Source organism: Dama dama, chromosome X, assembly GCF_033118175.1.
Source record: "Dama dama isolate Ldn47 chromosome X, ASM3311817v1, whole genome shotgun sequence".
Classification (NCBI taxonomy): domain Eukaryota; kingdom Metazoa; phylum Chordata; class Mammalia; order Artiodactyla; family Cervidae; genus Dama; species Dama dama.
This window is the reverse complement of record NC_083714.1, coordinates 69,283,630-69,308,173: the sequence shown is the minus strand read 5'-3', so window position 1 is coordinate 69,308,173 and position 24,544 is coordinate 69,283,630.

The window sequence follows — 24,544 nt, the reverse complement described above, 5'->3', positions numbered from 1 at the left end:
TCTCCTGCATTGGCAGTTTCTTTACCACTAGCACCACCTGGGAGGCCTGTTATCTCCCTATAAATGTGCTTTCTATCTTTCAATTAGTTTCTGGATAACTCTTGCTCATTTTTCACGATTCTATTAAGGTATCACCTACTCTAGAAAGCTTTCCCTGGACTGCAAAGTCAGGGGAGAAATGTCTCTTTTTCATGTTCCTAAGGACCATATAGTTAGCAGCATTCATCTTTATTGATCCCATGTGATTTTGATCATCTTTTCTCATTTGACTGTAAAATCCTTGAGGCACACACCATACCTCACTCATCTGTGTCCCAAGTGCCTTATCCACGCAGTGGAATGCTTGTTGTACCAGAGTAGGGGAAAGTCTCTTAAACATAGATGGTATCCTTAAATATGTGAAATGCGGCCCTTATATGGATTTGCTATTTGTTGTCTCCCAGTTTTATTTAGCTTCTTGCCTTCCTTGTGTGCATTCTCTTTGCTGGCTTTGTTTTCTGACTTATGTTTTAGACCTATAAATATTTCTTTGCTAACTTCCTTTGGTGGGAAGTTATTTCCACATGAAGGCCCTGACAAAAGTTGTCTTTAATTTTGCAGTGTGATTGGATTTCCCAGGTAGTGCTAGTGGTAAATGAACCCGCCTGCCAATGCAGGAGACATGACACACGGGGTTGATTCATGGGTTGGGAAAATCCTCTGAGGAGGATATGGCAATCCACTCCAGTATTTTTGCCTGGGAAACCTCATGGACAGAGGATCCTGGTGGGCTATAATCCACAGGATCTCAAAGAGTCGGACACAACTGATTGACTAAGCACAGTACACATAATGTCAATTTGCAATATCATCCATCTGGCAGAAGTATTAACTAAGGGACATTAATGTGGATCTGTTTCCCTTCCTATTTTGTAGGCTATACAGAGTGGTTATATCCTACCATTTCGATTTAGAAGATATCTAGTAAAAATATCAGGACAAGAATAAAGAAGCAACTTTGTATGACTGATATGCTCTCTATTCATTAACTTATGCAGTATATAGGAATGCAGATGAAGTGTAAAATGGCTTTGGTATAAAGGATGCATATAAATTTTAAAAAAAAGAACTATTTTAATAATAGAACTAAGCCTATCTAAGCCTTATTCAATATATCTGAAAACCCAGCAAAATGGTAAGATATTGATCCCCTATTTTAAAAACAGGTATCAGAAAGTTGGGGGGGGGAATCTCAAACTTAGATATTGCTCTTCTGGTTTATATAGTTCATTTGTGGAAAACCAAAGCATGTCACTGAACTGTGGCTTCCACCAAATATTTAGGCCTTTTGTTCTAATCAGTTCCTTTTGGTGATGTGCAAGTCTCTACTTTTGCTAAACATGGAGCAGGATGATTAGGGCTTTCTTCTATTAAATTACACATTGTGCTTTTCCACCCATTAGTAATGTAATTGCTTAGATTTCAGTTGTTACTTTAACAACAATAGTAAGATAAGCATTACCTTCCCTCTTGTACTGTATAACTTTATATAAATAAGTTGCTTTTCAACAGTTTTACACTCTTAAGTACATGATATTTTTGGTTCTTGTTAATAATTCTGGCAATTGGCACTAGCAAGACTTAACAAGCAATCATCTGGACTGTAATCATTGCCTTTAAAGCATCCTATCTAATCATAAGGAAATACTAGAACTGTTGAATTCCAGATAATCTTCTAAGGTAACTTGCATTTAGTCTACAAAGAAAAATTACTTCTTAAGGTTTCTTTCTTTTGCATATTTTTCTTCAAGGATAATTCCATCTGGCCCTGAAAGGATAAGAAAATGCTTAAGAATATAAAAATTAAATAGTTTAAAATAGTTTAATGGTTCTAACATTTTCATATTTTAATTTTAATTCTAGTTTCAAACAGGTTTGGCCCAAATATTTTCGTTACAAGCAGATTTGGGGAAGGGATAGAAATCACTCAAGATTAGAGTTACTTTTCTTAGACCTGAAAATTATTAGATCATTCAATTTTAGAGCCAATGACATTTATCAAGTATACATTTAAGTTTGGTTTCACTGATGGAAATACTAACATCATTATCTACTATGATATAACAAAAATGAAGAGTTATCACTCACCAATCAAACAGAAAATCTTAGAAACCCATGAATTTCATATCTAAATGTACTTTTTCTGTATCTGACAATTTGTTGTAGGTATTTCCATATATTAAATTCTATCTTTGGCCTTCTCACTGCTTCCCTCAGTACTCATGTTGCCATTTTTTTTTTTCCAAAATTGCATTAAGGAGTAATCCCTTCCTCTGATATTCCTGTGAGAAGAAGATATAAGCTGTTAATTTTGACCAAAACATGATTTATTTTTTGCATAAACATAGTTACATCAGAGTTTATTGTTAGCAACAGCAAAATTAAACCAGTTTAAAATTATAATTAGATATATGTGCATAAATCCAAACTAGGATGCTCAGTTGTACTTCTTGGAAAACTGTCCTTGACTCCCAGGGTCAAAGTCTGTATCACATAATATACACTTCACCTTCTTTGCAGTAATCCCTTTTCAACATCATCTCCTTATCATGGGATGAGAGGATCCAAAATATAGGATGATTTTCTAATAGTTTTCTAAATTATCATTGTTTTTGATGAGTTCTGGAATCTGTTTCTTGAAAGTATACACAGCACTCTCCAAAGCAGAGCATTATTCTTCTACTTTTAAAAAATTTATTTATTTTTAATTGAAGGAGAATTGATTTACAATATTGCTTTTGTTTCTGCCATACACTGAACTTTGAACCTATCATACAGAGTGAAGTAAGTCAGAAGGAGGAAAACAAAGCAGAACATTCTTTGAAGATGGTGGTTATTTACCTCATACATTGACTGTTGGTTGGATATGGTGGATTTCCAGTGGAAATCTGATAGAAGAGGAAATGTATGTAGCACATGTTCTCATTTTTGAATGCATAAGAAACACTGCCTGGGAAATCTCAGAATTGCTTGAGGAGGACAGGCAGATTATGCAGTGAACTGGAGTAAGAATCTAAATAAGTAAGAACCTAAAGGCAAGAAAATTTGAGTCATGATGCTAATGTGACTTGCTTATTCCAGTTCGCTTTGAAGCCTAGGGAAATTCAGGTTAAACCTGGATACTGAAAAGGCTTGAAGTTTTACAGCTTGCTGTACCAATTTATGATATCTTCTCACTACATTGTCATGAGCACTGAGAAATAGCAATTATTTTCACCTTTAAGAATTGTATAAGTAAAAAATGGTAGATTTGAATTGCTATAGTTATTAACTTGAATGAATATAATTTCTTATATTTCTTGTCAGCTGTATTTTTTCTTTCAGAAATTCTCATGTCCTTTGCCTATTTTATTAGAATGTTGTTAAGACATCTTCATATAACAATAATATATGTTCTTTGCCTTTATGAAGAAGATATTCCTACAGTTTCCCTTTGACTTTTAATTTTATTCAAAAGGCATTAAATTAGGACATGCACAGGTCTGTGAAGGTTTATATGTGTGACTTCCACTGAGATTATCTAAGATTATTCTACTTGATTCAGAGTTCAGTTAGAATTTATTTCATTGTGGGTGTTTAAAAATAGCTGTTTAAAAATCTTTTTTAGAAAACATAGTTTGCATTCTTAAATAATCTGAGTGGGGGAAAAACTATCAACACATGACATAAAGCCATAAAGAGGATTAAATACTTGAAGCTATTTTAACTGACCTCATTTGAAAAACTCACTGGATTAGATAATTTTCTTCATTCCCTATGTAAGACATACTGATTGATGCCCTTGGCATACACAGTGTTCTTGGCCGATAGATTACTCTCAAATATTGGCATGAGTGTGAAGAAATATCACTCATCTACCGCTGCCAGGAATATAAATTTCTGTAGCCTATTCTGGATCCCAATCTGGCAACAAGCATCGTTTTTAAAATGCATACTCTCCTTCTGTAAGGAATTTATTCTGTATAGATACAGGCAAAAGTCTGCCAGCATATACATAAAATGATTTTCATCATAGCATTATTGTACTTGTAATCATTAAGAAAAAATCTAATAAAAAATAATGTCCTATGGCTGATTCATATCAATGTATGACAAAACCCACTGGAAAATAAATAAATAAATAAATAAAGGAGAAATTAAAAAAAATAATGTCCATCAATAGAGGATTGATTTAGTAAATTTATGGTTACAGGCATACAATGGAATACCATTAAAATGAGTGAAAGTAAATGTATATTTTATGATATGGAACATGGCCAATAAATATTGATATTAAATGAACATACGTTGCAAAGCAGAATACATTGTAGGAATCTTTGTAAAAATAAAATCTCTGAAAGGATCTGTAAGAGACTTGATAATGGATACTTCTGAGAAGTAGAAATAGAGGCTCAGGGGGTGAAAATCTTTTCATTTCTATTCTTGCATATTTCATCAGGAGCATGCAATTTCTTTTAGATATTTTTTTTATGTTAAAAATCCATTATTGTTAAGTTCAGGCTCTTTTTATTCCTTATGAAATTCTTCCAATACAAAGATATGGTAAGATAGAGAAATCAGTTCTCATTCTTATGTAGCTACACCCTAGCAATCTATGTGACTATACAGGCCTCAGTTATATTCATACTTCAATGTGGAAAATGTGTGTTTAAAAGTTTAACAAACTATTCTGAAAGTAGATTAAAATCTGAAATTAGCTTATGGCTTGAGTCTGGCTCACTGGCATGTTTGGTTTGATCCAAATATTTGTATAATTTATCTTAAAATTTAAAGGTCTACCTTAAATTTATACTTTAAAATTATAAAGGTCTACCACCATTACATGGGGCTTGTGGCTCAATTTGTCACAGTTCCACTACTCAAAATTGTTACATATCTGGATAACTGAAACCTTGATGATCTCTATAGGTATGAGTTTGACTCATGCTCTAGAGCATGTGGGGCAATCGTGTTTTAAAAGTACATTTCTCCTTTCCTTATTGAGTTAATCCTAGGATAACAAATCTTTAAAAAAAATTTAAGCACAAACAATAGTATCTTTTGTGAAAGTGCACAATGATCTCCTCTGGAGTCTGATCAAAGTGAGATAAACTCACAACAGTCCCTGTCAGCCTCGTAAGATTAACACCACACCTCAAATTGATTTTGGAAAGCAGCAGGGAAAAAATAGATAGATGAGACACCAGCATATAGTTAGTATAATATAAAGACCTATCTATACTGCACAAAACACAATAAAACTGACTGCAGCAAGATTACAAGTTACTTAAGACTATTCATATTTCTACAGGCTTTATTTTGAGAAGCATTTTAGATAGGAAAGCTATGAAGCGGACACTAATTACCAGTTACATGGCATTTATATCTCCCAGAAGGTTAGAAACAGAATAAAAGTTTCTTGTTCAAGGTTACTAAGACCATTTGCAGAAAAACCAAGAATAGAAACAAAGCCTTTCAAATTCAATGCCATAGTCCAAAGCATGTCATTTTTCATCATAGTCTTGTTTTTTTTTTTTTTTTCATAGTCTTGTTAATTGAAAGAAAAAACATGAATCATAATCAAGTGAATCCTGTAAGGGCTTTAAATATTGACTAATGATTATCTGAGACAAAATGAATGCATTGAGAAAGGAAAATTGAACAGATATACTGATTATTTTCCTTTTTGATCATTGTAGTTGGTATTGAATGACATGAAATACAAAGCTAAACGTTGAAAGAACAGTAGTATAGCCACATTTATAATATATAAACAGAGCAAATAAACATAGGGCAAAATAGTACTGATCATTATAAAGTTTTTGCTTGGATTTCAAGATTGCCAAATTTGTCATATAGGCCTATAGAAGACTATAAATAACTAAACCAAGAAACCGATGATGTATAAAATCATCTTCATTAAAGTGGTTTATGGTCTTAAAACCAGAAGAAATAAGAAAAAAAAAAAAAACAAAACGCTCTCTAAATTTTAGGATAAATCATAGCTAATCATCTAAAGAAGCCAAAAATTCTCTCTCTCTCTCTCACTGTATGTATATACATACACACACACACACACACACACACACACACACATATATGTATATATGCATTCATGATCAGTTGCTTCAGTTGTGTCTGACTTTTTGTGACCCCATAGATTGTAGCCTGCCAGGCTTCTCTGTCTATGGGAGTCTCCAGATAAGACTACTCGAGTGGGTTGCCATCCCATCCTTCAGGGGATCTTCCCTACCCAAGGATCAAACCCAGGCCTCCTGCATCTCTTGCACTGACAGGCAGATTCTTTACCATTGAGCCCCTGGGGAAGCCCACAGATAGATTGATAGATAATTTATTTTTTAGAGGAGTTTTAAGCTTACTAAAAAATGAGCATAATCTACAGAGAGCACTTGTATGCTACTCCATCTGCCCCCCACCAAGTTTTCTTTATTATTAGCATCTCTCATTCATGTGCTACGTTTATTACAATTGATGAACCAATACTGATATAGTATAACTAAAGTTCATAGTTTACGTTAAGGTTCACTCTTTCTTGTACATTGAGTCGGTTTCAACAAAAGTATGATGTCATATATCCACCTTTACAGTATCATACAGAATATTTTCACTTCCTTAAAGATCTCCAGTGCCCCATCTATTCATTCCTCCCTTTTCAACAACCCTTGACAACCATGGCTCTTTCTACCGTATTCATAGTTTTGCCTTTCCAAAATGTCATATGGTTGGAATCATGCAATATGAAAACTTTCAGATTCACTTCTTTCATTCAACAATATGCATTCAGGTTTACCCCATGTCTTTTTTTTTTTTTTTTTTGTGGCTCGATAGCTCATTTCTTTTTATTGTGACTATAGCACAAATTGCTTATCAATTCATCTGTTGAAGGGCATCTTTGTTTACAAGTTTGGGGAATTTTTAATAAAGCTTCTATAGACATCTGTGTAGAGATTTTTCTGTGGTCATGTTTTCAGCTTGTTGAGTGAGTGCATACCAAGGAGAGTGACTGCTGGATCATATGGTAAGAGTATATTTGATATTGCAAGAAACTGCCAAATTGTTTCCTAAGTGGCTTGTATGATTTTGTACTTTTACAAGCTATGAATAAGTTCCTGTGGCATCACAGCCTTGCCAGTATTTGGTATTGTTAGAATTTTGGATTTTACCCATTATAATAGGTATGTAGTGGTATCTCATTGCTATTGTAATTTGCAATTCCCTGAAGAAACAAAATGATGAACGTTTTTCTATATTATTTACCATCTGCAGATCTATGGTGTGATACATATATATATATATATATATATATATATATATATATATATCTTTGGATTATTTACCCGTTTTAAGAACTGAGTTTTCTTACTGTTGAATTTTAAGAATTCTTTGTATATTTTGGATACAAGATCTTTATCAGATATTTATTTGGCAAATATTGTCTTCCAGTCTGTGGTTTGTATTTTTATTTTCTTAATGGTGTCTTTTATAAGGTAGAATTCAATTTATCCAATATTTTCATTCATGGTATTGTGTCATATCTAAAAAGTCATCACCAAACCCAAGGGAATCTAGGTTTTCTCCTGTGCTATTTTCTAGTTTTTCATTTTATAGTTGTGATACAATTTGAGTTAATTTTCATGGAATGTGTAAGGTCTGTGTCTAGATACTTTTTCTTTTTTCCCTAAGTATTCCCAGGTGTTCTGACATCATTTATTTTAAAAGACTACCCTTTATCCACTGAACTGACTTGCTCATTTGTCAAAGATCAGTTGGCCACATTTCAGTGTAGTGTATGTGTATACACACACACACACACACACACACACACACACACACATATATATAGGCGTGTGTGTGTGTGTCTTTCTGTTGCACTGATCTATTTGTCTACTCTTCCACCAATACAATGGTGTCCCAAAGAGTCAGACACGACCAACTGACTGAATACACACACACACCACCACCACCACCACCACCAATACCACACTGTGTTCATTATTGTAGCTTTTAATGTCTTGAAGTTAAGTAGTGTTAGTCTTCTCTCTTAGTCTGTTTGGGCTGCTGTAACAGAATACTATAGACTGGGTAGTTTATAAACAAGAAACTTTTATTTTTCACCGTTCTGGAGGCTAGAAGTCCAAGATCAAGGCCCCAGCATATTCAGATTGTAGTGAGCACACAATCCAGGTTATAGATTTTTCATTTCCTTGTAGCATGGTGGAAGGGGCTATGGAGCTCTGTGAAATCTCTTTTATAACAGCATTAACTTTATTCATGAGGACTCCACCCTCATGATCTAATCATATCCCAAAGGCCCCACTGTCTAATACCATCATATTTGGAATTAGGATTTCAACATGTGAATTTTGAGGAGACAAATATTTCAGACCATAGCACTCTTTGATTATTCTCCTTCAACACTGTGTTGGTAATCAGGGTCTTTTGCCTTCTATAAAAACTTCAGAGTCAATTTGTCAATATGCAAATCCACAAAATAACTTAATGAGACTGATTGCATTGTGTTGAATCTAGGAATCAATGTGGAAAGAACTGGAATCTTAGCAATATTGAGCCTTTCTCTCCATGAACATGGAATATCTCTCCATTTACTTAGATCTTTAAATTCTTTCATTTGTTTTATAATTTTTCTCATGTAGATCTTGTATATATTTTGTTAGATTTATACCAAAGTATTTCAATGTTTTGAGTATAGTATATGAAGTAATTTCCTTCTGTTACTACTTGAGATATTTTATGATGAATAGATGTTCAATTGTTCTTGGTTTTATTTTTGTTGTTGTTGCTATTGACTTTATATGAATTCTTTATATATTTTGGGTATTAACTCATTATAAGATATATATGATTTGCAAATATTTTCCGCCATACTGTAGATTTCCATTACAAACTGTTAATTTCCTTTACTCTAGGGAACTGTTTTAATTTGAAATATTATTAATGTTTATCTTTGCTTTTGTTTCTCATGCTTTTGATGTTGTATTCAAGAAATCATTGAGAGACCAACTTCAAGAAGTTTTCTCCAATTTTTTCTCTAGGAGTTTTATAGTTTCAGGTCTTATTTTAAGTCCTTAATTCATTTTTATTTGATCTCTATATATTGTAGGATAAAGTTTTAATCCATTCTTTCGCATGTGGATATCCAGTTTTCTTAGCACCATTTGTTGAAGAGACTGTTGTTTCTTCTTGTATTTTCTTGGCTCTCTTGCTAAATATCAGTTGGCTGTGTATGCATGGGCTTATTTCTGGAGTCTATTCTGTCCCATTGGTCTATCTGTCTGTCTTCATGTCAGTAATGTATTAAATTATTGTAGCTTCATAATTTATTTTGAAATCAGGAGGTAAGATGCTTCAAACTTTGCTCTTCTTTCTCAAGATTGTTTTAGCTATTCAGGATCCTTTATGCTTCTATATGAATTTTATTTTTTTTTCTATTTCTGTAAAAGTGCTATTGGGGTGATGATACAGATACACTGAAAATGTACATGGCTTTATGGAAAATGTATGGACATTTCAACAATGTTAAGATTTCCAATCCATGAACATAGGTGTATTTCTATATATTTTTTATCTTTAATTTTTTTTACCAGCATTTTATAATTTTCACTACACAATTTTCTCACCTCTATGGTTATTTAGTTCTAAATGTTTTACTCTTTTTGATGCTATTGCCAATGGTATTATTTTTTCTTATTTCCTTTTTAGATAGTTACTTGTTAGTGTACAGTAGCACAACTGATCTTTAAATGTTGATTTTATATTCTTCAAATTATCTGAATTTTAAAATTATTTCTAACATATTATTTTGAGTTGTTAGGGTTTTCTACATAAAAGACCAGGTCATCTAAAAACAGGTAATTATACTTCTTCCTTTCTTGGCTAAGACTTCTAATTTCTTTGGCTAAGACTTCTAGTACTATATTCAATAGAAGTGATTAGAGTGGGCACCCTTGTCTTTTTCCTGATGTTAAGGGGAAAACGTTCAGGTTTTGACCTTTAAGAATGATGTTAACTGTGATATTTTTGTATATGGCCTTTAGTATATTGAAGTAATTTCCTTCTGTTACTACTTGAGATATTTTATAATGAATAGATGTTGAATTTTGTCAATTAAAAAAAATCTATTGAGATGCTAAGGAATGGCCAAGATGGTGGAGTAGGAGTAGCTCACCTCCTCCTACAGGCACACAAAAATTGCAACTATTTACAAATCACTATAGTAAGTCTCCTACACTTGAACCTTTAAGCTGCAAGCTTTCAAAGATAAGGACACACATTCCATCAACATCAGGTGTGAGTTAAATTGCAGTTTGCCACTCATGTCCTGTTTCTGACAGTGATCTAACATCTCCCATTTCTTCTCCCTTCTCCAGTAAGTAACTCTTCTTGCCTGTCCACTTGATGCCAGCCCCACATGTCAGCAGCTGTAATGTAATGCTGTACTGTAAGGTTAAAAATGCTTTATCTTTTGTGTTCTTTTTGTATGTATTATTTGTGTGAAAATATTATAGACTTATTACAGTACAGTGTTATATAGCCAGTTGTGTTAGTTGGGTACCTAGGCTAACTTTGTTGGACTTAGGAACAAATTGGATTTACAAGGGTACTCTTGGAATGGACCTTGTTCATATGTATGGGACTTGCTGTATTGATGGGAAAGACCTGAATATTGGCAAAGAATATCTACAACTAAATACATAAAGAAGGAACCACAATGAGATGGGTAGGAGGAGCAGAGTCATGGTAGGGTCCAGACGCAAACCACTGGGTGGGTGACCCACAAGTGGAAGAATAGTTATAATTGCAGAGGTCCCCGCAAGGAGTGAAGGGTCCAAACCCTACAGTGGAGTCCCCAGCTTGGGGGGCCTGAACCTGGAAGATGAACCTTCAGAATGCCTTGGCTTGAAGGATAGTGGGGCTTCCTTTCAAGAGAGTCAGGGAACTGTAGCAAATAGAGACTCCATTCTAATAGAGTGCACACAAAATCTCACATACTCTGACTTAGAACATAGCAGTAATTTGAAAGGGCTCTGGGTCTCTTTGAGAGTCTCCCAAGGAGGCAACAGTTAACCAGAACTCACCTTGGTGACATAGACACTTGTGGCAACCATTCTGGGGAGCTAGTTCTACCATGGGATACTGGTGGTAACAAACTCCATTTTGAAACCATCCCTCTAGTTTTTTAACAAAAGAATCTGACTTTCCCAGCACCATCACTGGAAAACCTCAGGCCAATCAGCTAGCTGGGCAGCAACACAGCCCTACCCATCATCTGCCTTAGGACACCCAGAATCCAAAGCTTCTGCAGAAACCAGCTCCCACCTACCAGTGAGCTAGTGCTAGACACTAGCCCAGAGATCCCTGGGCCACAGCCCCAAACACCAATGGGATGACAGCAGCTTTGGGATACCCCAGGCCCTGTAACCAGCTGTGTCAGGAACCAGCTACTCCCAGCAGGAGGCATACACTATATCTAGGACCCCAGACCAACAACCAGCTACCCTGAGACCCTGTCCCTGCTCCCAATAGTTAACAGTCTCTACACAAATCAGGACCAGGGGCCAGAAATACCTAATAGACTGACCACAGTAGTCAGCCTACCAGAAAAGAAGAGCCCATGCAGCACAAATAAGTGGTACACTGAGAGCATAGCTCTGGTGACCAGAAGGGAGTACACTGTTAGGAATATAGTACATCTCCTGCATAAGGCCACTTCTCCAAGTTCAGGGAACAAAAAAGAACTGCAAAAACAACACCAAAATAATTAACAAAATGGCCAAAATACAGGTGTATCAATAATAATTGTAAATGTATATGGACTAAATCCTCCAATCAAAAGACATAGAATGGTTGAATGGATACAAAAACGAGATACACACACACACACACACACACACACACACACACACACACACACACTACCTACAAGACACAAGAAAAAGAAAAGACTCACATCAAAAAGACTAATAAAAATAAATGAAAAAAATAAAAAAAAATAAAGGGTAAGGGGCTGGGTGAGAAGTTTTAGGAGTTGGGGATTAGCATATGCAAAGTACTATGTACAGAATGGATAAATAAAGCCCTACTGTATAGCAAGCTATATTCAATATTCTGTGATAAACCATAATGGAAAAGAATATATATGTGTGTGTGTGTGTGTGTGTGTGTATGCATAACTTAGTCACTTTGCTGTACAGCAGAAATTAACACAACATTGTAAATCAACTATATTTCAATAATTTTTTTAAAAAATTTAAAAAAAATAAATTATCTTTTTTATTGAAAAAAAAAGATAAATGTTTGCAAGGATGTGAAGAAAAAGGAACATGTGTACTGTTGGTGGGAATATAAATTGATGTAGATACTGTTGGTGTACAACAAAGAGGAGCATGAAAAAGTTGGCTTAAAGCTCCATATTCAGAAAACTAAGGTCATGGCACCCGGTCCCATCACTTCATGGCAAATAGATGGGGAAACAGTGGAAACAGTGGCTGACTTTATTTTTCTGGGCTCCAAAATTACTGCATATGGTGATTGCAGCTATGAAAATAAAAGATGCTTACTCCTTGGAAGGAAAATTATGACCAACCTAGACAGCATATTAAAAAGCAGAGACATTAATTTGCCAACAAGGTCCATCTAGTCAAGGGTATGGTTTTTCCAGTTGTCATGTATGGATGTGAGAGTTGGACTATAAAGAAAGCTGAGCGCCGAAGAATTGATACTTTTGAAGTGTGGAGAAGACTCTTGAGAGTCCCTTGGACTGCAAGGAGACCCAATCAGTCCATCCTAAAGGAGATCAGTCCTGGCTGTTCATTGGAAGGACTGATGAAGTTGAAACTCCAATATTTTGGCCACCTCATGAAAAGAGTTGACTCATTGGAAAAGACCCTGATGCTGCGAAAGACTGAGGGCAGGAGGAGAAGGGGACGACAGAGAATGAGATGGTTGGATGGCATCACTGACTTAATGGACATGGGTTTGGGTGGACTCCGGGAGTTGGTGATGGACAGGGAGGCCTGGTGTGCTGTGGTTCATGAAGTCGCAAAGAGTCGGACATGACTGAGTGGCTGAACTGACTTACTGACTGTTGGTGTAGCTGTATGGGGATTCCTCAAAAAGTTAAAAAATAAAATTGAACTACCAGACTGATCCAGCATTTCTTTTCCTGGGTTAGCATATGAAGGAAATGAAAATACGTGTCAGAAAAGATACATGCAGCTCTAGTGTTCATTGAAGTATTATTTACAATAGTCAAGGTATGGAAACAACCTAAGTGCTCATCAACAGAGGAATGGAAAAATAAATTGTGATAGGTATATGAATGGAATATTAGCCTTACAAAAAGAACTTTTCTCCTTTGTGGCAACATGCTGCAAAGAGGGAAAGAACTACAGGGATATTACACTAAATGAAATAAGTCAAACAGAAGAAGGCAAATACAATACAATTTCACTTATATGTAGAATCAAAAAACAAAAAACTGAAAAAGTAACAAAACAGAATAATAGATACAAAGAACAGGTGATTTCCAGAGGGGAGGGAGGAGGGGAGGAGAGTAATAGGTGAGATTTAAGAGTTACAAACTTCCAGATGCAAATTAAATGAGTTACATGTATGAACTGTATAGTCTAGGATTATAGTCAATAATAATGCAATATCATTGTATGGTGATAGATGTTGACTAGTTGTATGGTGGTGATCATTTTGAAATGCAGAGCAATATCAAATAATTGTATTTTATAACAGGAAATAACATAATGTTGTAGGTCAATTTAACTTCAAAAACAAGCAAACAAACTGATAAGAAAAGGGATCAGATTTGTGGTTACCAGAGATATGGGGTTGGGGGACAGTAATTGAAGGCAGTCAAAGTATACAAACTTTCAGTTAAAGCTAAATAAGTACTAGGGAGTTAATGTACAACATGATGATTATAGTTTACACTGCTGTATGTTATAAATGCAAAAAAATGTTAAAACTACCCCACAATTGGACTCATCTCACACTAGTAAAGTAATGCTCAAAATTGTCCAAGTGCAGCTTCAACAGTACATGAACCAAGAAATTCCAGATGCTCAAGTTGGATTTAGAAAAGGCAGAGGAACCAGAGATCAAATTGCCAACATCCATAGGATCATAGAAAAAGCAAGAGAGTCCCAGAAAAACATCTTTGCTTTATTGACTATGCTAAAGTCTTTGACCATGTGGATCACAGCAAACTGTGGAAAACTCTTAAAGAGATGGGAATACCAGAACACCTTACCTGTCTCTTGAGAAACCTGCATGCAGATCCAGAATCTTACATGAAACAACCAGCTGGTTCAAAATTCAGAAAGTTATGACAAAGTTGTATGTCATCAACCTATTTATCTAACTTACATGCAGAATATGTCATTCAAAGTGCCAGGCTAGATGAATCCCAAGCTTGAATCTAGATTGAATCTTGAATCTAGGGAGAAATATCAACCTCAGATATGCAGATGATACCACTCTAATGGCAGGAAGTGAAGAGGAACTAAAGAGCCTCTTGATGAAAAGTGAAAGAGGCAAGCGAAAAAGCTGGCTTAATCTCAATATTGAAAGAACTAAGATCATGGCAACTGGTTCCATCACTTCTTGGCAAATAGATGGGGAAAAAGTGGAAACAGTGACAGATTTCTTCTTGGGCTTCAAAATCATTGTGGACAGTGACTGCAACCATGAAATTAAAAGATACTTGCTCCTTGGAAGAAAACCTATGACAAACTTAGACAGCATATTAAAAAGCAGAGACATCACTTTGCTGACAAAGGTCCATGTAATCAAAGCTGTGGTTTTTCCCATAGTCATGTATGGAAGTGAGAGTTGGATCATAAAGAATGCTGAGCACTGAAGAACTGATAATTTTGAAGTGTGGTGTTGGAGAAGACTCTTGAGAGTCCCTTGGACTGCAAGGAGAGCAAACCCATCAATCCTAAAGAAATCAGTCCTGAATATTCATTGGAAGGACTGATGCTGAAGCTTACGCTCCAATACTTTGGCCACCTGAGGTGAAGAACTGGCTCACTGGTAAAGCCCCTGATGTTGGGAAAGATTGAAGGCAGGAGGAGAGGGGGACAACAGAGAATGAGATGGTTGGATGGTATCACCAACTCGATGGACATGAGTTTGAGCAAGCACCATTAGTTGGTAATGGATAGGGAAGCCTGGTGTCCTGCAGTCCATGCTGCTGCTGCTGCTAAGTCGCTTCAGTTGTGTCCGACTCTGTGCGACCCCATAGACGTCAGCCCACCAGGCTCTGCTATCCCTGATTCTCCAGACAAGAACACTGGAGTGGGTTGCCTTTTCCTTCTCCAATGTTTGAAAGTGAAAAGTGAAAGTGAAGTCACTCAGTCATGTCCGACTCTTCGCGACCCCATGGACTGCAGCCTACCAGGCTCCTCCATCCATGGGATTTTCCAGGCAACAGTACTGGAGTGGGTTGCCATTGCCTTCTCTGCCTGCAGTCCATGGGGTCATTGCAAAGAGTCACACACAACTGAGTGAGTGAACTGACTTATGTTATAAATGAAAATTATTAAGAGAGCAAGTACTGAGGTGGCATCACAAGGACATTTTTTTTTCTGTTTTTTAAATTTTGTATGTTTATGAGATAATAGATGCTCACTAAACTTCTTTTGGTAATCGTTTAATGACATCTTAAGTCAAATCATTGAGCTATACATTTTAAACTTTTACAGTGCTACATGTAAATTATATCACAATAAAACTGGAAGAAGATGATAAAAATACATCTATTGAAATGATTATGTAGTAATCTCATTTATTCTCTTAATGTGATGTGTCACAATAGTTGATTTTCTTACATTGTGCCATTTTTTCTTCTTCTTCATTCACTAAGTAATAGCCTATTTTTTGCGACCCCATGGACTGCAGCATGCCAGGCTCCTCTCTCCCCCACTATCTCCCAGAGTTTGCTCAAATTCATGTCCATTGAATCAGTGATGGTATAACTTTCCTTCCAAGGAGCAACTGACTTTTAATTTCATGGTTGTAGTCACCATTCACAGTGATTATGGAGCCCAGGAAAATAATATCTGTCGATGTTTCCATTTTTCCCCCATGTATTTATCATGAAGTAATGGGACCGGGTGCCATGATCTTAGATTTTTAATGTTAAGTTTCAAGCCATTGTACATCCCAGTTATAAATCCCACATTATTATCATGTATAACCCTTGTAATATGCTGCTGAATTTGTTTAGGTAGCATTTTTTAATATTTTTGTATGTATGCTCATTAACAATATTATCCTGCAGTTTTTTTGTACTTAACGTTGTTTTGGTTTGACATTAAGGTAATTCCTCCTCATAGTATGAGTTTTGGATCATTCTCTCCTCTTTAATATTTTTTAATTTATTTATTTTATTTGGATGCTAATTACTTTACAATATTGTAGTGGTTTTTGCCATACATTGACATGAATCAGCCATGAGTGTACATGTTTTCCCCATCCTGAATCCCCCTCCCACTTGCCTCCCCACCATATTCCGCTGGGACATCCCAGTGCACCAGCCCTGAGCACCCTGTCTCATGCATCAAACCTGGACTGGTGATCTATTTCACATATGGTAATATACATGTTTCAATGCTATTCTCTCAGATCATCCCACCCTCGCCTTCTCCCACAGAGTTCAAAAGACTGTTCCATACATCTGTGTCTCTTTTGCTGTCTCGCATATAGGGTTATCCTGACCATCTTTCTAAATTCCATATATATGTGTTAGTATACTATATTGGTGTTTTTCTTTCTGACTTACTTCACTCTGTATAATAGGGTCCAGTTTCATCCATCTCATTAGAACTGATTCAAATGTATTCTTTTTAATGGCTGAGTAATATTTCATTGTGTATATGTACCACAGCTTTCTTATCCATTTGTTTGCTGATGGGCATCTAGGTTGCTTCCATGTCTTGGCTATTATAAACAGTGCTGCGATGAACATTGGGGTACATGTGTCTCTTTCAGTTCTGGTTTCCTCGGTGTGTATGCCCAGCAATGGGATTGCTAGGTCATATGGCAGTTCTATTTCCAGTTTTTTAAGGAATCTCCACACTGTTCTCCACAGTAGCTGTACTAGTTTGCATTTCCACCAACAGTGTAAGAGGGTTCCCTTTTCTCCACACCCTCTCCAGCATTTATTGTTTGTAAAGTTTTGGGAAATTTTTGAAAAGGCTTGGTGTTAATTGTTTAAATGTTTGGTAGAATTCACTAGTAAAGTCATCTGGTTCTGGGCTTTTCTCTCCTGGGTGGATTGAGTACCGAATCAATCTCCTTACTAGTTACAGATCTGTTCAGATTTTCTATTTGTTCATGATTTTATCTCGGTAAGGTGTATACTGTTAGGAATTTATCGATTTATTCTAGGTTATCTGATTTATAGGTGTGTAATTGTTTGTAGTAGTATGTTACGATCTCTTTCATTTCTTTGACATCAATTGTAACGCCTCTTCCTTCATTTCTGATTTTATTTGTTGGGGTCTTCTGAGATTTTTAATTAGCATAGCTAATGGCTTGCCTACTGCTTTTTATTTTTAAACCATCTCTTTGATTTGTGGATTTTTCTATTGTTTTTTGCTCTTGATTTCGTTTATTTCTGCTCTACTATTTATTTATTTCCTTCTATTTGTTTTGAGCCTAATTTGTTCTTTTTCTAGTTCAATTTTTATTTTATATTAGACTATAGTTGGTTTGCAAGTTCATGTTGTTTTCAGAAGTATAGCAAAGTGATTCAGTTATACATATATCCATTATTTTTTAGATTCTTTTCCCATAGAGCTTATTATAGAATATGGAGTAGACTTCCTTGTGCTGTACAATAGGTCCTTGTTGATTATCTATTTTATATATAGTAATGTACATATGGGATTCCCAGTTGGCTCAGATGGTAAAGAATCTGCTCTTAATGCAGGAGACACGGGTTCAATACCTGGGTCAAGAAGATACCCTGGAGAAGGGAATGGCAACCCACTCTAGTAATCTTGTCTAGGGAGTTCCACGGACAGAGAAGCTTGGTGGGCTACAGTCTATGTATGTGATCCCAAAGAGTTGGAAACAGCTGAGCAACTTTCACTTTCAGTATACATATGTTAATCCCAAACTCTTAATTTATGCACTTTTCCCCTTTGGTAACCATAAATTTGTTTTCAAAGTCTGTAAGTCTATTTCTACTTTGTAAATAAGTTCATTTGTATCATTTTTAAGATTTTATGTATAAGTGATATCATATGATATTTATTTCTGTCTTGCTTCACTTAGTATAATAATCTCTAGGTCTTTCCATATTACTGCAAACAGCATTATTTCATTCATTTTTATGGCTGAGTAATATTCCATTGTATAGATATACGATGTCTTCTCTAGCCATTCCTCTGTTGATGGACATTTAAGTTGCTTCCATGTTTTGGCTATTGCAAATAGTGCTCCAATGAACATTTGAGTCCGTGTATATTTTTGAATTAGAGTTTTCTACAGATATGCATCCAGAAATGAGATTGCTGGATCATATAATAGCTTTATCTTTAGTTTTTTAAGGAACCTTCATACTGTTCTCCATCATGGTTGTACCAATTTACATTTCCACCAACAGTGTTGGAGGGTTCCCTTTTCTCCACAGCCTTTCTAGCATTTATTGTTTGTAGACTTCTTGATGATGACCATTCTGTCTGGTGTGAAGTAATATCTCATTATAGTTTTGATTTGCACTTCTCTAATAGTTACCTATGTTGAGCTTATTTTTATATACGTTTTGGCCATCTGTATGTTTTCTTTGGCAACTCACTCCAGTATTCTTCCCTGGAGAATCCCATGGACAGAGAAGCCTAGCAGGGTTCCATGGGGTCGCAAAAGTTGGACATAACTAAGCGACTAAACCACCATGTTTTCTTTGGAGAAATATCTATTTAGATTTTTCCATTTTTTGAGTGGGTTTTTTATATTAAGCTGCAGGAGATATTTGTCTATTTTGAAGATTAAAGCCCTTGTCAGGCGCTTCATTTGCAAATATTTTCTCCCATTCTGTAGGTTGCTTTTTCATTTTTTGTGATTTCCTTTGTTGAACAAAAGCTTTTAACTTTAATTAGGTCCTGTTTGTTTGCTTTTGTTTTTATTTGTCTTAGGAGACTGCTACAAGAAAATACTCCTATGGTATATGTCAAAGAGTGTTCTACCTGTGTTCTCTTCTAGGATTTTTGTGTTTTCAGGTCTTATACTTAGATCTTTATACTATTTAGAGTATGTTTATGTATATGTTGCAAGGGAATGTTCTAATCTCTTTGTTTTACATATAGCTGTCCAACCTTCCCAACACCACTTATTGAAAAGACTGTCTTTTCTCCATTGCATGTTCTTGACTCCATTGTCATAGGTTGACTATTGGTGCATGGGCTTATTTCTGGGATTTCCATTCTGTTCCATTCATCTATATGTCTGTTGTTGTGCCAATATCATGCTCTTTTGATTACTGTAGCTTTGTGGTATAGTCTGAAGCCTGGAAGAGTGATACCTCCAGCTTTGTTCTTTTTCCTCAGGATTTTTTGGCAATTCTGGTTCTATTGTGGTTCCATATAAATTTGGGGATTATTTGTTCTAGCTTTGTGAAAAGTGTCATGGGTATTTTGGTATATTACTCTAAATCAGTAGATTGTTTTGGAATGGAAAAGGTAAAACCATCACTATTTTCAAATGATATGATACTTTACATAGAAAACCCTAGTCTCCAAACAAAAACTTAGAATAAATGAATTCAGCAAGGTAGCAGGATACACAATTATTATATAGAAATCTGTTGTGTTCTTTTACAATAATAATAATTATATGTAAAACTGAATATTAATTTATTTGTTTAGAAATAGTGTGACCATTCAGCATTTCTTTACTTGATTTGTATTAGTTACTGTGAACATCTACTATAAAGCAAATTTAATTTATAATAAGCGCAAAGACTGAAACAATTTAATAATAAATATTTGAATATAGATAGACTTCCCCATTGATCCTATAGATTTCATAATGAAAGAGAAACTGGTAGTAGTATAGCACAGTGCTTTACAGCACAGGATTTGGAGTCTGACTATCCAAGTTGATATTATTGCTCTACCAGTTACTATCAGAGATGGTGGGCAAATAGCTTTATCTCTTCCTCCCAGGCTATTTTGAGAATTCTTTAAATTAATGAAATATTTCACAATAGTACATGGAATATTGTGATGATTCAAAAATGACAGCTTTTGTTTCTCCATTACTTTATATGGAAATGATTGTAATACTATAGCTAAGCAAAAAATAACAGAATTTTTAAAGAATATCTGGAGATAACATAGTATAGCCAGTCAAATCATAGCCATGAGCAAAAGGCAAGAAAACAAAGCCTAACATAGAGTCTTGAGTAACTTTGCCAATTAAGGGTCATATCTAAAAGAAGAGGATGAACTGGCAAAAGGCACTGAGAAGTACAGACAAAGAGGTAAGAAGAAGTTCAGGAAATAGAAGTCAAGGGAAGAGAATGTCTTGTGAAGACAGTGTTATCAATACTGTTAAATGATTAGAGGTCAAAACTGGAGCAACGAGATTGAATATAGCGATATAAATGTCATTGGTAAATTTAGTTTGAGAAATTTTGGTGGAAAAATGGGGACAAAACTCAAGTAAATGGGTTAAACCATGTATAATAGGTGAGGAAATGGAGGCAAAGAACACAAATAACTAATTCTACAAGTTTGGCTATGAAGGACAGGAGATAGAGCTGTAGCTGGAGAAGAGTCAAAGGTGTTATTGTTACTATCATTCTTCATTTAATAAGAGAGAGGAGGCATTGAATGTTGATGGAGATTATAGAGAAAGAAGTCAAAGATACAAGGAGGAGAGTGGTAACTGATAGAGTCTCTAGGTCTCTGATAAAGTTGGGTGAGTAGAAAACAAAGATTATAGGTGATGATGTTGAAATCACGCTTCTGTTTACTCTCCTTCCATGATCCTTACAACCATTTTATCATCACTCCCCTTCCTTCCAGCCTGCTCAGAATACCTTTATCCTAATCTATAAAGCTTTTGTGTATTATGACCCTGGGGTTCTTAAAGGTAGTATGGTAGAGTCATTAAGATTTAATCTTTGGAATCAATCAAATCCAGCTTGAGACTTTTTTCTGCTACTTTATTATTGCTATTTTTTCTTACGTGGGCAAGACAAATTGTATAGTCTTTTAAGTTTCTTCATATGTAAAATAGAGACAATAACTACTAATGAGGAAGAATCACGTATTAAATAAGGTAATGCACATGAAATACCTAGCATAATATCTGCTATGTAGTGAGTGTTGGTTTCATATAATGCAAGAGGCTTATTGCCAGCTCAAAATAATGGTCCCTGAAGGAGGGCACCTGGGGATATGAGCTATTGGTTTACTCACTGCATCCCTATTCCTCTACATTATCAATAGTTAGTGAATGGTGGCTTGTGGGCCAAATCCAAACCAGCAAATATACTTTATTTAGTATACTGTTTAAAAAATGCTTCAGACCTTTTTACCACTTAAAAACCATGAAATTATATATATATATATATATACATATATACATGTATATATACGTATATATATATATACATATATATATATATATATATGTGTATATATATATATATATACACATGGGTTTTTGACTTCTCATGGACAATTGGCCGATCTGCACCTATGGACAAAAACACAAAGCTGTGCTTGATAGCTTTATTTACTCAGTACACTTGTTTCACTCCTTTAGGCACTTGAGTTTCCAATCCCTGCCATAAGGTGTCCTTAAGCCTTGAGATTGCTAAACTGTAAGGTATCAAACTCATGCCTTGCAAGATTTATTAGGCTACTTGCAAAACAATTAAAGACAGAGCTCCAAATATTTTAGACTTTATTTTGATCTTGTACATAGTCATCTATAAGTTAAAAAAAAAAAACTATATCAGAAACCAAATTGTCTCCTCAGACACTTTCTAATTGTGTTCAGAGTATTTGTGAGTAGGACAATGAAAGGCAGAAATAACTATAGACTTCAGATTTAAAAAAATCTTTTTTCCAACATCCTTATCTAGCCTTATCTAGCACCTTTAAAAATAATTGATGTGAAAAATTGATGCTTTTGAACTATGGTGTTGGAGAAGACTCTTGAGAGTCCCTCGGACTGCAAGGAGAACCAACCAGTTCCTCCTGAAGGAGATAAGTCCTGGGTGTTCATTGGAAGGACTGAAACTGAAACTCCAATACTTTGGCCACCTCATGCGAAGAGTTGACTTATTGGAAAAGACTCTGATGCTGGGCGGGATTGGGGGAAGGAGGAGAAGGGGAGGACAGACGATGAGATGGCTGGATGGCATCACCGACTCTATGGGCACGAGTTTGAGTAAACTCCGGTAGTTGGTGATGGACAGGGAGGCCTGGCGTGCTGCTGGTTCATGGGTTCACAAAGAGTCGGACATGACTGAGCGACTGAACTGAACTGAACTGAACTGAAAAATAATTGGTAATGTTACTTAGTAAAGTATTTGTGTGCTCAGTTGCTCAGTCTTGTCTGACTCTTTGAGAATCCATAAACTTGAGCCCACCAGGCTCTTCTGACCATGGGATTTTCCAGGCAAGAAAACTGGGGTGGGTTGTCAGTATTTAGCCAAAATAAAAGCTTAATGGTAACCTACCAGAATTTTCAAGCCTATTGCTCAGTTATTGAGCTTTGCTATCCATGGTAAAACGTCCATCTTCCAATAAATGATCTTCATGTAATGAAGTCATAGAGAACAAAGGTTATGTGAGTTTTTCTTTTATGTGATAAAGGATCCTTTTTATAGCTAATATTATATTCCCAAACCTTTATCTACCAACTTAGCAGCTAGACAATGGATAGTACTTTTGGAAATTGATAGTCATTATCAAATTGACTTTAATTGGAAAGTATTTCAGTTCATACCTTGATAATAGGTGGCTGTCATATTACAAAATATATTGTAATAACTGGATATATATGCCAAAAGAAAAATCAGCAGAGACATTTCAACTGTAAAAATGCATTCCTCCATCCCACAATAATAATCCAAGGTTAAAAGAACCAATTTATCCCTAGGCTCCCCTGGTGGCTTAGAGGTAAAAAAAAATCTGCTTGCAATGCAGAAGACCTGGGTTTGATCCCTGTGTCAGGACGATACCCTGGAGGTGGAATGGCAACCCACTCTGGTATTGTTGCCTGAAAAATTCCATGGACAAAGGAACCTGGTGGGTTACAATCTATGGGGTCGCAAAGAGTCGGACACAACTGAGTGACTAACACACTGGAGAAGCAAATGGAAAAATGGTGTTACCTAGAGCCCTTTGTGGTGTTCAGTTCTTTTAACACTTGGTGTCAAGTCTCTAAATTGAATTTCCATTGTTTGAGAAAGCTATTGTGAAATAAACTTCATATTTTAGGGCAAGACAAGAAATATTTAAGCACAAAATTTTTCTCTGCCTTTTGGCCTCCTCTCTCCCCTCACTGTACTTTGTGTATCTGCATTATGCATCAGCCAGATCTCCCCCATTGGCAGAAATTCCTGCTCAACCATAAAGAGCAACATTCTCCCAGCATTAACAACTTATTAAATGACCACGTTTCTTCTGAATCTTGTAAGAAGTCACATGATCCACCATGATGACACTTAGATCTGGGTTGTGTAAACTGTCAGTGATATCTCATTTAATGTATGGCTCTATATCTCAAAAAACTTATAACTTTGCCTTGACTTTTAATGGGTGGAACAGAGCTCAGAATTTTCTGTGATGCTCTTCCTAGGTTATAATCCTCAAATTTGGCTTGAATAAAATTTTTCAATTCTTTCTTAGATCAACTGATTAATTTTTCCTTGACACTATGGTGATTTATATTTCCCTGACCAGACACTGACTGATAATGCTGATGGCAACAGGAAAGATGTATAGTAGCAAAGAAATATATGATATAGTGAGTGCCTCCCACTCTTTTTAACTACTGATCTTCAACCCTAAGAGCAACACTTATGGATATGAGCATACATATGAAAATTATAACTGTATAAAATGGTGAGCCATAGAGGCTAACACTGGTCCAACCTGGATGGTTGAATGGCTTCACTGACTCAATGGACATGAGTCTGAATAAACTCTTGGAGATAGTGAAGGTCAAGGAAGCCTGGCATGCTGCAGTCCATGGGGTTGCAAAGAGTCAGACACAACTGAGTGACTGAACAAGAACAAAAAAAAGAGAATCTTAGTCTTTAGACTTTGAGACTTTCTGCTTCCATTTGCAAGGATATATTAAGTTATATTGAACTCCTGTCACTTAATATTGATTCATCTAACTCCTTTTGTCTGATTAAAAACTCAAAAAAAAAAAAAAAAACTAATATGATTTAACTTCCAATGTTTGGTAAACTACTGGAGAAAGAATGTACAGAACAGGG